This window comes from Bombus fervidus, chromosome 10, assembly GCF_041682495.2.
Source record: "Bombus fervidus isolate BK054 chromosome 10, iyBomFerv1, whole genome shotgun sequence".
In the NCBI taxonomy this organism is placed as follows: domain Eukaryota; kingdom Metazoa; phylum Arthropoda; class Insecta; order Hymenoptera; family Apidae; genus Bombus; species Bombus fervidus.
This window is the reverse complement of record NC_091526.1, coordinates 4,091,649-4,110,108: the sequence shown is the minus strand read 5'-3', so window position 1 is coordinate 4,110,108 and position 18,460 is coordinate 4,091,649. Positions and strand designations below refer to the sequence as shown.

The 18,460-nt window shown below is 35.7% G+C and overlaps 1 long non-coding RNA gene across 1 annotated transcript; it reads left to right on the top strand.

The window, feature by feature from the left end:
* Positions 1-13,294: 13,294 nt before the first annotated feature.
* LOC139991440 (uncharacterized) lies at positions 13,295-17,229 on the top strand. Its single transcript, XR_011800844.1, has 2 exons — positions 13,295-13,725; positions 16,800-17,229. It is a non-coding gene; the product is annotated as an uncharacterized lncRNA (long non-coding RNA).
* The last annotated feature ends 1,231 nt before the right edge of the window (positions 17,230-18,460 follow it).

Here is an 18,460-nt window from a genome sequence, read left to right as displayed (position 1 = left end):
CGGATATCAACGCTTATGGTGTCCACGGAACTGTCCTGTACCAAGTAAATGCCATGTCCATGAAATCGAATTAATCTCCGTTTGATTTAAGTTAAAGTTAACGAAGTTGCTTGTCCGCAGCTATCTCGGCTTGTAATAGATAATGAAATTCTCTTTCTCTTACGATTAATTCGACTTGTCAGTTTGTAACGAAGGTTACTTGAAAGGAAGTTTGAAAATACATTTGAAAGAAAAATGGAGGGGAGAAATGTTAATAAATCGTAAAATAATTGATCGTGTTATTCTACGCTTAGTTTTTAGAAAATTATGAAACGAGATTTTGAAACATCACCAAAGAGGTGAAACACAAAAATATACCAAGATCGATATGGAGATACTAAAAAATTCATTCCCTTTGTTATAATAAGAATTGTTCATATCTATGCTAAAAACCAAACCCTATATTATCCGTTCATCGATAGTTACATGTGCTGTAGATTGTAAAACGTACATTTTTCGTTTCGACATATTTCAAGTTTTGCATTTGACGCATGAACAATTTTGACTACTTTACAAAAATTGTTTCACATTATTGTAATACAAATGGATGCAATACAAGATAAATGAGAAATTAACTTTTTTTTATATATGTATATTTTACTTACAGGCGGACCACTTTCATAATCACCAGCATATATAGAAAAGTATATTCTCGAAAGTGTATAAATTAATATGTTGTGTATAACTATATAAACGAGACTCGCCGCACAAATAATTTACCCCTTTTGAACCAATTAAAACAATATTACTTAACCAGCGAAACCAGCGCTGACTTCTCCAAAATAAAATCGAAATCATTGTACTTTCAACAAAACTCGGTAATGCCAAACTTTTAATTATCGTAATTAATCTTCGTATTAAAGCTTCGTATCAAAATACCAAAAGACCCGATTAAGATCTTGATGCGAGGATCGATCAACGTGATTGCGATCCAGGCCACTCGTGCTTTCGTTAGGAGAAATTTCGTTTAGATGGCCGTCGGCATATTGCCCCGGGAGAAATATTAATAAGTTCATCGATGGAGACTAATTGTCGGTCGTATGTATCGGTAATATGTAAATTAAAAGTCGGCGCAGAAACAGATATCTGCGGCTCGGCGATTTCTCGAGGACGATCGCCGATCGTACGAGCTAACGGGCTCCTACCCCGACCTCTCTCTTTCTCTTTCGTGGGATTGAGCAATCAGGTAACCGATTATTTTCCTCGCACCGCGAATAATTACCACACTTTAATCCGATCCACTGTAAGTCATCGATAACTCGCCACGCACACCGCCTAATAAACCTAATGACCGATACAAAATTATCGTCGGGTCGTGTGAACGTACGACCGCGACTATCGCGGCTGATTAACGATAATAATAATAATTCCAGGGATTAACGCGATTCCAGTGTGTTTCCAGCGAGATTTAACAAGCACGAGCAACCAGTCATTGACGTGACCCTTTTTGTCTCGTTTAATAGGGACCGATCCGCTTTTCGATGAAAATTCTTCTCAGATCATCCGGATAAATTAGAACGAGGCAGAGGATTGCTTTGGGAGAAAGTTAGGAATCTTGTTGATGGCTTTTAGACCGTACTCTATGGAATTTTTTCGGGCTTAGTTTTTAACCATGTTAGGACCCCTCAGACTTTCTAGGTCTAAACTGCGATCTTTTATGTATTTGTGGGACATCTGAAGACACTAAAATGCATAGAATGCGTGTAATATCTAAAGATATTTACACCTTTAAGTCTATTCGTCAATAATAATGCCCCATAATTTTTTTAATACGACAAAAACTTCCAACAGATCAATTTATCGTCACCATAACAAACGCTCTTTCTTTCCACGCGCCTTCCTATACCGAATCACCGTCATCGAAAAAAATCCACTTGCTCCAAGGTGCAGCCACCCTCTTCGCCGTTCCTTTCCATTAAGAAGAGCCATGAAATCGCGTCGTCTCCAATGGAGCGAAGAAAAATTCGCGGCGGGAGCTAGACGCTCGGAATCACCCCAGGAAGGTGCATCTGTCGATCTAAGCCGTGATTCATGGTGATCGCTCAGACTGTGTAGAAAGAACGAGAACGAAGCGGAAAAAGGAGAAAGGAGAAAAAAGGATAGTCTCGACTACCACGCGACCGCCCAACCCAGCCTCTGCCTCCACTGGCTCCCATGTAAAATATCCCCTCTAACATTCCTTCGAGCGGACAAACCTCTGTAGATACCCCATAGCTAGGCCAGGGATTTTAATTACCTCGAGGCGGTTATCAGGCTAAATCATACTTTCCGTCTTATTTATGAACGCCCTAAACGACACGGTCGCGTCCAACAATTTATACGGTCTAGCTGGTTAATTAATATTTGTCGCCATTCACGCATCACCATGGTCTTATACTGAATGGTTCCCTATTTTTTTTTTTTTTTTTTTTAAGAGAGAGAAAGAGAATACGGATGTTTTAGTCGAGTTTTAATTCGACGCGACACTTTTGCGGCCATGCTTACGAGGCTAATTAAGTCGTTAAAAGCATTGTTGGATGTTTGGGATCATCTCGTTGGTTGCGTGCAACCTTCGATTGTGACATATGAAGACGATGGGTTTAGGATTTAGAGTAGGTGGATTGTTGATTGTTAGACTCGCCTTTTGTCATTTTGGATTGGAGCAGAAATTAAAATACTTTCAATAAAATTCAACGTATTTTGTCGATTTTTAATTGGGCTTGTATTTAAACAATTTAACTGTCTAGAATTCATATTAATGCCTTATAATATACAACATATATCTACTATAAAATTACCTTATATTTTATATTATTTGCTACAGAATAGTAACTTTTACAAAATAAAGTAATCTAACGGCAAACACTTTACGTACAAAAAATTACTAGTCTACGAATTTTTATGTAAATTTATATTTTTACAAAATTTTTTTATTACATAAAACATTTGCAAATTTTATTAACATTGTAACAAGGTAAGGCTGTCATGATTATAATGGCAAAATTTTAAGCCAACCTAAAAATGTACACCTATATGTGGGGATTACAAGATATTTATTGCCAACAAACATATATTTAGTTAAAAATTTAGGATACAAGCATGACTAGCTATTTTCAGTTTATTACTTAGCTTATAATAAGTTAGTTAAATATAATCTCATTTGCTATCGAAAATAATATTGAACATCGAGATTTGTTAATATAATACAATTGATAACCAACTGTTTAAATACTTTTGTGACTTGTGCAAAGTACATACTTTTATTAGATATCTTGTAATTTCTATGTACATTTGCATGTTTTTTTCAAACTTTACCAATCTAGTCATGATAGTCGAGACTCGTAACGAAGCTAATAAAATTTCAGAATATTTTGTATAACACAGATAATAAAATATATCCGTTAAAAGTATCTACAAACGTCTCACCTACTTTCGTCGATTTTCAAATTTCATACAAATACATAAAAATCCCTAATCTACTCGCCACTAAATTTTATCAAGAAACATGCAACTCGATCTCTTACCATATTTAACTTATATCTATACATCGATTGAAATTTCTGACAAGTATTTAAATCAGCCAGTATAAAAAAAAAATTGCCGGTACCACGTTCAAGCTGTAGATTTTCCACGATGATTTTCTTCGAGACGAAAGTCATCGCAGGCGCCTCGCCAGCATGCAGCGCGACTCTATGAAATGACGTTCTGAACATTAAGAAAGGAATTCACATTCGAAATACTGTAAATACGGCGCGTAGATATAAGCATCTTTTACGTCGGAGGCAAAGAGGCGGAAAAATTCGTACACTCGTATTTACATACATAATGTAGGGTCTAATACGGCCGATTGCCGCTACCGCCTAGATATTCATGTTTCAACGTTGGATATGCGTGGGCTTCGACCAACTGTTCTTGCTGCGTTAACTTCCAATTTTATGCACAGCCGCTGCAATTTGTTAGAAAGATTTCATTTCAGCCCCGTTTCATGGTGTATATGCACATTCTCCACTCTTATTACGCTAAAAACTCATTTACTTCTGTGTTTCGTTAACCGAGAAACGAGTTGACTCATCATTTGGATCGTCAATATTTAATTCTTTTTCGCTCATTTTCGACGCAATTATATTTTTCTAGCGTTAAAAGATATTTTCAGTTTGGACAAAATATGAAAAATATGAGGAAGGTCTTATCGATATGCAGAATTTCTCATTTCAATGTGACGTCAAACATCTTCTTAAAACGTTAAAAATTGTTTTTATTTGCTAAAATAAAAGAATAAAATTCGACCCTTTCTTTTTATTTAGTTTTTAATGTTCTGTTACATTCACTTTAAAAGTACATTATCATATTAAAATTTGCGAAGGCCGCGATAATGCTTCGATCCTTGAATTTCTGCAATCTTGTTCTCATTTTAGCAAACGAAAAGAATCTGTATTAATTTAAGGAGATGTTTCATGTAACATTTAAGCGAGAAATCATGCATACCAGTAAGAACTTTTCATACTTTGTTCAAATTGGAGATATTTTCTAACAATAGAAAAATGTAATTGGGTGAAAACAGCTGAAACAACACTGAATTAATACGGTTTCGATTATTATCTCTATAATTATTCTGGAAGAAGTTTCTGATTGGAGAATGAATAAATTAGCAGAATAAAGAATCTACTATATGTTTACACATTCTTAAATCAAATAATGGAACCCTTTAAGTAATTAATATTAAAATGGTTTCCTAGTAATTTTTTACTAAAATATTCGTTATTACTTCTACTTTACCTATAGATAACATATTCACATTTTCCACATTCTATACCAACAATAAAAAAGAAAAAAGAATAATCGTCTCCATTAAATTAATTATTTCCTGATAACACCGTTATCCTACATTCGTCTCCATCTTCCAATAAATTTTCAATGCACCTGCAAAAATAATGAAAAATAATCAATCGAATTCCTTTCCCTCTTCTCGTTCGCAACCATACGGATTCGATAAATACCAGCACCGCGACTACGTCTGAAATTCTTCAATCGATCATTCCGAAATCGTCGTCTCTATTACACTACACAATCCAGTAATTTAACTGGCCGCAAAAAGGAAGAAACGTCGTGTGAAACAGAAAAAAATGAGGTCGGAGATCCAGAGAGAAGAAGGATTATCGCGCGGCGTACGAAAATGATTAATTACATGGCGCAGCGCGGCGCGGCGAGGAACGAGAGATACGACGTCCTTGGTCGGCTTGACGTGACAGCAGCACGCGGCAGCGTGATACTTATCGGCGTGATTTACATCGCAGTTAAAACCGTTGACACGCCGCGACTTTCCCGACCGTGCCACGCCGAGTTACCGTGCTTATCCGTGCAATTAGACACTTGGTCCCGAGATCATCGCGGCTCAATTCGACGACTCGTTGGGATTAATGTCTTCTCAGAGTTGATGAATAACGATTGCAAAGGGAAGACAGTGAAGAGAGTTCAGTCCCACGCGAGTCGCAATGAACCGAGTTGTCGAGTCGACGTGATTTGAACGTCGACAGACAAGATTTTTGAGACCGACTGTGTTTGCCAGACAAGGATTCTAGGAACTCTCATGGATGTTTGTGAGGCTGGCACAAGTGGTCTCCGAGAGTGTGTTCGTGACGCGTTTGCGCGTTGAGTTTGTGTGCAATGGGTATTTTCAAGAGTAAAGGGTAGAGAGAGGGTTTAGATACGAACCGTTTACAGATCACAGTATGTGAACTCTGTTTTTTTGAAATTTTTGAAATCGTATTGTCAATTTTTTGTTCTTCCTGCTTATATTTCTCTGTGTTAGATTCAAAGTTTTTGGTTTAACCCTGGCACGATTCTCGAACTTTATATTTCAATCTTGCGCTCATTGTAGCAAACAAAACGAATTAGTATCTAACGTCATCAGAAGAAGTTTAGTATAAGACTGAAACAAGAAATGAAGCATAGCAGTAAGACTTCTTTCATATTTTGTTCAAATTGCGAAGATATCTGTTAACGCTGGAAGGATATAATTAAATAAAAAATGACTGGAACAAGGTAGCAGAGTTAATTAACATTAGAACTAGTAGAAGAGTGGAGGAAATTCGTAATTGCGACTGATTCGTAATTTTTCATGCAAATTTTGTGAATTATGTTGTGTATCGACTGGATTGATATGAAGAAAGATGGTATAGTAATAAAAGCTACTTATACTTAAATAATACTTCAAAAAAAACAGTGACTACAGAAAGTACAATATATGCACATCATTGCATTTGTATACAATTTATGTATACGAATTAATCAGATCTAAATATGTTATGTTTCATTTATGACATACATTACATGTCATTTGGAAGTACTGTTACATAAATACAAAAATTCTAGATAATAGTAATTATAAAGCGTTTTTAGCTGTCTAAATAGTTAAAAATGTAAAAACTGATGCTATATAGACCGGAATATGTTGTTTTGACAATGGTTACGAGGATATTTTATACGTATACTATGTAAACGCGATATAAAAAGAAGATCGACTTTTTATTATAATTGCACGTAATTATACTATGAACCTTTAACAATGACTACGTGGAATATTTTTCTTTTAGAATAGACGTCACATACTTACGTGATTAACATCGTCATTAATCTTTTATTTATTCGTCGTTTTAATAATAGAAAAGAGGAGAAACATTGGAAAATCGTTATTAAATGTGATGTACGTAGACATTTGACTGTCGTTCTAACTTTAAAGAAAAAATTTTTTCCTTCTCGTAATTGATATTAGCAATATCTAAGCGTATACAAATTTTGGGCGTTTAAAGTTCAAAGTTTCCCCAAATTAGCTAATCGTAATCGGTGTTCATATACAAATTCGAAGCGATTCAAAATGTTGCATATCCCGTTACTATGTAGAAGCCACAAGGAGTATGGTAGATACGAATTTCGTTCATCGTCATGCTCGATCTCGGATCGAAATTAACGCACGACCGAGAACCGTATCCCCGGAGCCATCCTTGATGGAGCCACGATCCGAAAGTCGTTAACATTTTCTTTGACCTAACCCTACTAATTGCATGGCGGCAAAGAGACGCGATGCCTCGAGATGGTCTCACGAAATTGTTGCTAACACTGTAAGAGATCCTAGCCGGAGGGTGCAGCCGACGCCTCGGGGCGGGCAATTAAACGTGATTATCCTTCATTAAGGACGAATTCGAAGGACGGGGCACAGGGAACCTGGTTGCGTAATTGTGGGAATGATTCGTCGCTGCCTTCTCCTTCTCTTCTTTCGTGTCCCTTTTCTTTCAGTTCTCTTCTCGTGATGGTAATTCACGATTCACGATCCTCGCGTGCACCCACGCTGAAAATCGGCTTGGATAACCTCCGAGCATTCGTGAATACAGAGAAGATGATTGCTCCCAGTTAGTGGAAAAAAGCGAAGTCCGGAAGGAGCGTTCCTTCCTTCGAACTCGACGAGGTTCGCTCGAAATTGAAAGCGTAGAAGCTTCGAAAGCTTCGTAGCAAGTTTGCCTATTATTCAAACAATATGTTTGAAAAATGTTTATCCAAATAATATATTATCTTGTTTGGTTATACGTTATTGTGAAATAATTATGCGTTAGTTCATTTAAACATGAAATGATTTTTCTCTAGATCGTTTCATTATTTGGCTATAAAATAACATAATATTTTATTTTATTCTGTATTTTGCATTCGAATAAATTTTTCTTTAAACGATTTCTCAAATGCTACTTTTGGATCAACATTTGAACTGCGCCAGAAATACAGATTTCCTTAAAGCGTTTCGCACACACAAATACATATTATTCGATATTTAAACAATTTTCGGAGAGAAATAAGAATGTAAAACTAGTGTATACATAATATAAGTTAAAACTAGTACTAACTGTAAAGAGAGTCTTTGTTAAATGTAACGTTATACCACTGCCATTTGCTCCTGTGGAAAAATTTTTCTCATTTGCTAATAAATTAGTTGAACTAATTCGTTATTTCAAAAATTATTTTTTATTTCGTTCCAAATAAAATATTGCCGTAATTTATTCGTGATTAATGGTCATCGGTAGTGAAATTTTTGATCGAATGAAAATCAAAATGTGGGAATTTCTGTGACTGGCATTTCGATGTGGTTGGATTTTTGTATTTGTCGCAAAATTATAATCGGGTCCATAATTGTTCAGTGACGTTACGAGAAGAAACTTCATTGGAACGTTAATGGCTTCGAGTGTTTAGCTTAGAAAGTTATTTCACACGCCTGCATTATTGAAATACTGCATTCTTTAGCAAATATTCGACAGGGAAAATTTTCGACCAATATTTGATCAAAATCTAATTTAACGTACATATAATTAATCAAAGAATTTTTAACCTTAATTCCATTACGAAAATTTCGCTCTATCCAGCGCTATCACTTGATATTTCAAATTGCGATATCGCGAGTCTCCAAAGAAATCTGATTTTAAATCCACCAGAATTTAATAAAATTAATCAGGAAATCACACTTTAACTTTTGTTACGAAAATTTCCCGTTCTTCAACGATATCATTTGATATTTCGAAATCCTCCAAAGAAATCTGTTCTAAAACCCATCAAAATTTAGTTTAACCTTTACAATTAATCAACGAATCGGACTTTAACTTCCGATTCTGAATGCAACTCGCAATAAAACAACCTAAAATTCTGATGAAGCGACTTTTATCCTTCATCCAAGTTCGTCCAAGACATCGAGACCTGGAATAACACTTGGTCCAATTTTTCGAAGACCCTTTTCCTCGTTCGCCGGCGAATAAACGCTACCAATATTCGTCTGATTCTTGGCGGGCAGCGCCTTGCACTTTTATCTGCCGTTATCCGGTGTATCATTATCACGACAGGTTGTTTGTCTTGCGAGGCGAAGGGGAAGTGTTCCTACCAAATGTATGCCGCGAGTCAACACTTGGTGCGCGTGGTTGTTTGACTGTTTGACTTTCCCAGAGCAGAGAGGAGCGGTTCTGAACCGTATATATCTACCTGCAAGGCTCAGGTTCTAAGTTTCCTCAAATGTTGTCTCAGCCGGGTTAGATACCACACGTCGTGCAGTTTCAACCCTAGATAACAGCGTTCTTCTTCGAGATTAAATTTCTTGTCTATCAACCAGCACCGCTGATGGAGCCATTTAAAAAATTCCTTTCGCGTTTCGACGACCTATCATCAAATGACCATCTTCTTTCCTTACTAGTTTACTTTTCTTTTCTCTTATCTGTATAAGTATAGAGAAACGTATACGCTGAAAATAGATTTTAATTTGTTCTAACGATGGCTCGTAATATAATAACGAAGGTTGGTAAATACAGGTGGAATTTGGAGAATTTTGAATTCTTTTTGTATTCTTTTTGTATCAACAGACTCCAATTTTTTACATTTATCCATTATTTATAAATGTAAAATACATTTTACAGTTATGCCAATATCTAACACCTTTTTACAAAAATGTGTATAGTAAGAAAACACTTGTACTAACAAGAAAGCGTCGAACTGTATTCACAAGTATCTCATTACCATTTTTTTGATAGTTTCAACATTTGTGCTCATTAATTCCTTCGAGTCACATTTTTCTTCTACCGATAAATGCGGAACCTCGTAAACTTTTATCGCCTTTCAACTTTCTACAATATCGAAACTCTTTTTAAAAATTATTTATCATCAAGAACGCATTGAGGAAGAAAATAGAAACATGTAGAAATATATACAAACTACAAATTTGGAGGAAAACTCATGAGAATTTCCCAGAATGAACAAGAAATTTTTACACAAAAAATGCCTACCAATAGCGAAACAACATAGTCTAAAAATGCACTGCCGTAATGCTAAAATCCAAAAGAACTCAACTTTGAAAACTTAACCGTACTTTACTTTTGCTACAATTATATGTAATTATATAATTTATATTTACAGCGTAAAAGCATTCGGAGAATTCTGCGCGTGATTACCACGTGTACATTTCCATTTTTCAGTATCTGTGTCGTATCACGAATGTCGTCAAATTCCAGGGAAAAAGAAATCGGTTGTGGCGATTTCGACGCGCCGGGGGACACGCGAATTTCATCGCGCGGATGTCGTGACAAACATAAGTACGTGTTCTGGCACACGTATTGCGTCGCGGCGCGGCATTGTGATGTATTCGATGATGACGTTTTCGTCGCCTCACCTTCGGCCTAATCGCGTGATGGTGCTCGACAGGCACGTTTCTGCGTTTATCGGCGGCAACGCAGCAATATGCCTCATAAAAATTCGCATAACGTTAACGACCGCCTACGTCTATCGGGCACGTGTTGGAAAAATGGGACACGAACTCAGTGAAAAATATTTCATTTTCAAATAAGACCGATCCTTTTTGCTCGCTATTAAAAGCCAGATAACGAAGTGGTGGCAACTTTTTTGTATTCTTGGAATAAGAGGACCCATCAACTTTATAAATGTAAATTGCAAAGTAGACAAAAATGATGTTATACTATTTTCTAATTACTATAGGATTTATAATTATTTTTTAGCCTTGTATGACTTTACAACCATAAATCTGCTCTGAAGTGTAAATTTATATAATTAGATTGTATAAAATTTTTTAATTAGATAGCATAACAATCTTCATTGTTTTCTCTAATTAAAATAAAATTCTTCGATCAAGAATTTTATCGGATTTATTTCACTTATCTCAAACTTTGTGACCTTTTAATTGATGTAGAATCATACCAGCTAAAAATTTCCACAATATTCCTTTAATTCCACTAACCTCGATACAAAAATCAAAATTTCTGCATAATGTTACCGAGGCAAACAAAAAGTGATTGCAAATAATACCAGCAATTTCGCTGATTTAGCCAAATACTAAATCTCCTTATTTAATAATTTCTTTGCAAAACTCTAAAATTCAAAAAATTTTCTCGATTCGACAGTGTCTCTACAGAAATCCAAGAATAAAGAAAAAAGTGACACCATAACGAAGGAAAAATCTAAGCAGAGTATTTATAAATATATTGCATTCTACGAAGAATTATTAATGGAACGTGAGCGGCTATTTATATAAATTTTTATACGAATATAATTTTGAAAAATGAAACCTAGGCAAAAATTTGTTTTAACTACGAAATATCATAAGAAATACTACGCTTTGTGAAATACTACAAGTATATCTATATATATACAGATGTATGAAATATCCAAAGTATATATATATATATATAATATAAGAACGAAATATAAGGACGAATCGTAAAAATTCAAGGTTGATGAAAGAAGCATGAAACGAAACAGGCTTTCATAACGAAGGAAACACACAGACCGGCTGGTCTCCAGGTTTCCACAGTGGTCTCGGAATATACCCAGGGAAACAAGGTTGCATTTAATAAGGTGCAGCCGTCTGACCTTATTTTAACAGATACGCCGCTATTTGATCAGGTCCACCGCGTTGGCACTCGGCGCATATTTGTTTTACGTGCCGTTCGTGTGCCTGTCGCGAGACGACTTAACGAATCGTGGAAAGAGCTGACGCCGCCGCGTGTGCACTTAAACACGTTTTCCAGCGGAGGCACTCCGCGCGACCGGGGACACGTTCCTCCGTTTTTTCTCTTTCCTTTTCTTCCTCTTAGTCATCTTTTTTCCTCCTTTGCCTCACATTTACTTAGAAGCAGATGCATTAGAAAACTCGTGTGACGAGCCTTGACGCGCAGCGCCACGATCAGAGAGGGCAGTCAACGCTGTCGAGTCGTCTGTTTTACCGGGAAGCGGAAAAAATTCTTAGAACGCGAGGATACTTGCAGTTTAATTGGCCTCCGCATGGAAGAGGAGTGAAACATATTTGTTTTTTATGCGCTCCAACAGATTTCGAATTCTTTAATGTCATTTTTTTCTAGGCTTCCTCGAGTTCTTGAGTTCTTGGGAAATGAAAAGTCGGAGACGACAGACTGGAGATAAAAATGTGAAAGCTAGAAAAAGGGTACATCCAACTCTGTATATTTTTCAAGTCTTCTTTTAACGTCAAATTTCTTCAGAAGCTGAAGCTTTTAACGACGTAGTAAAGTAATAAAAAATTCAAAGGAACATCCTCAAAAAATAATTATTCAAACATAAACATATGTACTTTTAATTTTCTATAGCCAGTTAAATTGAATAATTACGTTACGTTTAAGTTATGAAATCGATAATATCATACTGGACCACATTTTAAGTCTTCATTGTGTTACATTTGTAATAAAGAATAATTTATGATTAAGACATTGATCGCTTTCGTGCATCAAGTGGTTATTATCCTTAATGAATCAATCTTATTAAAATTGCAGAATAAGATGTCTGATCTCCATATCTGTGATTCTACAAAAGACAACCTGCTTTCTCGTTAAAAATTTTACAAGAAATTATTCATCTTATGTACCACAAATAAGACATTTATATACGTGTGTCGTAAAAAAGAAAATTGCAACACTGAAAACACGTATATCTAGCATCCTTCTATGCATATAGGTACCTACAATTTCCACATACTTGCTCCAGGCCTTAAACGCATTCCGAACCACCATCGAACTTCGTTCACAAAATTATTTCTAGTAATCTAAACCTGTAGAGGTCTATGTATAACTTTATAATTGAAATATTGGGCCAAATAAATTTCCATCGTTTCAGTCTTCTACTAACTTCTTTATTTGAATAAATTTCTCATCTTTTCCCAGTTTGATGCTATCGAACAATCGGGAACGCAAGCAAATCGTCACGATTCGGAAATAATACTTTTGAATTTTAGCATTTTCGAATTTCCGAATGCCGGAGCTGACAAATTTTCAAATTTTCAAATATTAAAAATTTCGAATATTACCGAAATTTCGATTTCTAAATTTCTTAATATCTATGATATCCACAAACCTTGATATTCCACTAGCGCTTTGTTTAACTAAACTCATCTAATCGTTCATAGCTGGTATCGAGCAATCGAAATCGAGGGGATACACGCGTCGATTCGCGTATACCTCCAAATTTATTTGCCACGTAATAAGACACCAGGTATCTAATCTTATCAGACCAAACAAAGAGAGCAGAAGTGACTGTATCGAGGCGACAACTTCTTATTCACGTGACAACCGAGTACCATCTGTATCGATTCCCGATACGTTCCTATGCGATCCATTTTTCCTGCTCGTACCATCGATATTCCCTATCCCGTTCATCCGGCTCCCGAGATAAGGCGTTAGTCAGGCTACCCGGTTTTCGATAAAGTTTCCTTGGATCGCGATGAAACGGTACTTAACCGAGCCAGTAGTCGTTTCGACGTGTAATTGGGTCACTTTATGACGGTTGGCGATCTTTAACCACAGATTTGGAAAATAACGTTCGACGAAGCAGCAAAACGAGTGATGAAAATATTCCCTGTCCCGTTGTTCTCGCTTATTTTTGCGCACGTCGCGTCGCCAGACCAGCCGAGTTCGTCGCCATTACGCCGTCGCTGATAAGCTAATCGACGCTGTAAAAAGCACAGTTCACGGGTGACATCGTCGTTTCGTTCACGATACTTGCGCCGGTACGATAACGCGATACGACCCGGAAACCTTCGATACACCTGTTTCGGAGCTCCAAAGATTACCAGCGCTTGCTGAGATATAGAACAGCGTATATGGGGTTAGAAAAGGTTGGGCAGGTTTTAGAGTTTCGTCGAGATTCGATTTATGAGCAGAGGAAGAGGTATGTTATCTTTTGTGATAGGAGAAATTCTGTTTTTGGACGATTAAGAAATTGTGAAATGTATTTTTGCAATAAGAAAAGAACCATAAGAAATAGAAATAGTCTTCTGGTACATACATGTATATACGTACGTAGTATGGGACCGTGCAGACAGAAAGATACGCTTAGAACCTAAACATTAAGTGAGAAACTCAAATAGTTTTCTATTTTCTATTTATTTTTATTATAACTGGCTGGAATTGTTGAAAAACTTATTTAGCTGGATGCAAAAATATGACGAATGTTTTGAATATTTTAATTCATTTTCTATATGTTCAAATATTGTATATTTAATTCTACGACTCTTTTCGATATGTGCATCTGAACTGATTCATATCTGACACACAGAATTCATGTTATCGTTCATATTATTTAACCTACCCATGTCTACGAAACGTTGCTGCCGAATGCCAGATATGCACGACTGCTCCCGAAAAATAGCGCAATAACGTGATATTTTATCACTGTGAAAGCTGAAATATCAAATTACAAAGAATTTCTGGTTCTTGAAATGTCTATAAAATCGTCAGTAGATATTCATTTATAGCGACCATTTAAATTTAGTTCGTTTTCAAGCGAAATATGCCCAACCAAATATGCCAAACGAAAATGAATAAATTATGTAAACGTAACGTTTTTCATAAATATAGACACGTGTAACAAGCATCCACTGTATATAACAATATATTTAAAAAACATATTTCTGTTTTCTTGTAACGAGGTTTGGGAAAAATTTAATTAATGTAATACTCAAATTGTAATTGATATCTTTTGAAAAGAATTAAACGAGAACCTAATTGCAATCTTCTATGGTCGCAATTTTCCCTGATTAAATTATTTTACTTTCCATTGTTTATAAAATATTTAGTTCGCTTAAGATGTTTATCATTAATTATTAAATTTTAGAAATCATTTAGCATCAATATGAAATTATATAATTGTAAATAGTACAATAAGTAATAATAAAATAAGACATAATTCTAAAAGTACAATAAAAGATTTACCAAGATTGGAGTGCTCCTCCAACGGAAAGCGCAAATCTTTCGAATCTGTAACAATGTGAAAATTTCATTAGAAAAACATGACCTAATAAATCTCCTTAAAAAGGTTCCTGGCATATTATCGCAATAACATATGGAATTCTAAAAAAAGTGATGTATAGGTAATATTCGTGCCATTAAAATTAATGCACCAATCAACATTCCTGCACTGGTGTGCCAAAGAGAGACTAAATTAATCTTCTTAATCTATCCAATTTCCTGTTCCGATTCACATTATCTTCATCCTTTATCACACTTCCCTCTAATTTATCTTATAAAATCCACGAAAAACAAGAACACGAATCAGAAGAAATCCCATCTACTTCTAACACCTCTAATCACACCGCATAAAACGTAGAATATATTTATGCTATCCTCTACAGAGAAATCTATACATTTGCGTCGCTAAAAGTTTATTTGAATATTTATCGCAAAATCTATTTTAATTTTGAAATATCTTGTCAACATTTTTTTCTATTTTGTTATTCCATTTTATTCATTTTGCTATTCTATTTATATTTCGTACTATCTACTTATTTTATTCTAATCTGCAGGGCTAAAATTCAAACGAATCTTTCTATGGTGTTTCACAATAAGGTGTCATTATTACCATCACTATGCAATTTTTTTTTGATAATTCGCTATTACCAAAATAAAACCTCTGCTACAAATTATTATCTTTAAATTGCGGGTATTATTTTTTTATAAAAAATTTGAAAGTGTCAAATCGCGCAAGACGCAAATAACACAAAAAGATGCATAAAATATCCAAAGATTATTCTGTGAAAATTGATGAATAAAACAATTTTCTACAGTTGTTTTACTTTCTTAATTATATTCTTAAACATATGAATTTGCATAAAAATCTACGGTCTAATTATCGTTAAAGAATCAAACAATTATTCGCGTAACGAACATTAACGAACACTCTCCAAAGCCCCAAATCCATACTTCGAAAAACAGCAGAGTATCTCGCCCACTTGTTGCCCGACAAAACTGCACGAAAAACCACAGAGACACGTTGTCCCTTTCGAATTCCCGCGTAATTTCGCACGGTCTGCGGCGAACAGGAATTTCATCTCGCTGGAGGAGACGATCGCCAAAACAAAACACGACTCCGTCGCGAATAAAACGCGTCCAGGGTGGCCCATTATACCCTCCTCAATGACAGCAGATTATCCGTGGTCCTGGAGGGCGCGGCAGATTTTCGTGCAGTGGTCACAAGCCGTAATTTCCTTTTAACCAGCGCACCGCGTTATCAGAGTCTCGCGAGGCGACTTTTGCGCGCCACGATCATTTATCCTAGCGGACAGGTGGCGAAATGAAGGACCACACGGCTCGTTCAATTCCCCCGATACGCATGCACACCTGAAGATTTTCGGTACGTGTACACCCGGATGTACGGTTCTGATCGCACGAACCCGGCCAGCTTCCGTAATTATGACGATTGGCGCGCGATTACGTTTTTGTTGCGGGACGTTGATGGGCTGCTTGGCCTGGACGATTGCGTTCGAAAGAGCTTCGTTTCCTTTCTTTCTTTTGCCTTGCTGCAGTAATCTCAGCAGAGGAATTACTTGGGTTTGATACGATTTCGGTATGGACGTTTGCGGGGAGGTGTTACGTTGAGCTGTGAAGATCAAGAGTGGAAATTGTTCGAACAATTTGTATGCACGACGGAGATTGCGATTTCGGATGAGTAACAAAATTTCAAGCGCTTTATGCCTTGCAATTTCTTTCTGTTATTATTTAAAATCATATCAACTGTCAGTGTTATTAGAAATTACTTTCTTGTCAAATATATATTCTCGTTCTTGCTAGATGTTCTAGTAGATACTTTAAATATCTACTAGATACTATGCTAAGAACATGTTTTCATTCGTGATAATCTCGAAATTACGTTAATACGAAAACAGAAAGGTATCTATAGAGTTTTGTAAAAATGATTCACAATATTGGAAAGTTAAATTAGCTTCTATAATTATGCGTTTCTTTTAGGAAAGTTCCCTTACATTAGTACCTATGACTCAAAGGACCACCGAGGAAGAATTGGTGATTTTTGAAAAAGAACAGCTGTTCGGAAGCTTCTCAAGGCAACGAATACGATCTGCGATCGTTAGATGTTTGGTAAAAAAGTGGATGGGCCAACAAAAAATCAATATTCCAGGGCGTACGACGAATTGAGATACAAGGTAGTTGACGGCGATTAGAGCTACCGGTGTGGCCCGATTCTTGTGGTGTGACTAATCTGTAATTGGACAGATTCGCAAACCACCGAGCAGCGAGTTGTCCCACGAGATCTCTACCTTCGAAATTGCAACCTACCTGTCTAGAGACTACGTTTTAACATACGCTATGTATATTTAATCAGTGTATAGTACGATCGTTGTATAGTTCTATTAATACAAAAAATTCCTTTTTCAGACAACAGAGTATAGATTCGCTTCATTGATGCGATAAGTAATAATGCTGATAAATTAGTGTCTTCATGATTTTTATAATTTTTAATATTGGTAATAATACCTTGATCTTGGGCCTTCTTGCACAATTGAAGCTTTATACATATGTCACAAGATATAAGTCACCGGTATTAATTATTTTTTTGCGTAATTTATTATGTATTATATAAATTTATCATGTACATGTGTATATTATATTATTATATTATATATAAAATATTGTAATGTATTATTTTGACATCTCACTATTGTAACGGAACACGAGTATCATGATTATATTGGTCAAATTTAAAAGATAATTTATTGAAAGTATATGCTTCGCGAGGACCACTAAAATATATATTTGACCAATTGTTCAATTAATCATCTTATTTATAACCCACAATATAAGAGTAATCAGTGAGAGCATTTTTAGCATATTGTATACTAATTTTTCATTAAGTGTACATTTGCAATAAATTGTTTTGTAACTTTCTATACATTTTTTCATTGCTCTCAAATTTTATTATTATAATTATATTATTATTTATTATTATAAATAGTTGCGTCTCATTACAGCGCTACTGATATTTCAAATATTTTCGTATAATACATATAATATATTCACAAAAAAATACTTCTGTATGTGTTGGAATGCTTTTATGAGCCTCTCTCTAAGTTCTCGAAGTTAATTTTATAAATTATGAAACAGCCGACTGTCTTTTTCAATGTAAAATTAAAAAATTGCCTAATTTAAAGTTAACGATTTGTCAGTTATTAATTCACTAATATTATTGGTTAATAAATTTTCCTGATGTAATAATAGTAGGAATACAGAGTCCAAATTTACAAGCAGCGAAAAAAAGATGGTAGCACAGATACTGTCAAATCTAATCATCCAGTGTTCCACACTGTCAACCAACTAATAAATATATTTTAAATCCCCAATAACCTGGCCATCACGGTCTTCCGGCTCCCATATCCTCAAACTCAGCACCACTTGTCAAAAGATTAACGCAGTCTGGTCGATTTCTCTCGTAATGTCAAAGAACGTTTCAGGAACCTCAGGAAAGTTTCATTGGTAGTTGGCCAGTCGCGATCATGCGATCACGGTCGTGGCTGTCGTCTTGGAGAAACGCCAGGAAGGACCTTCATCCTGATAAATGATGCTCGCTACCGCCGTCACGGAATAATTACGCGGCTCTGGAAACACGGGAAGCG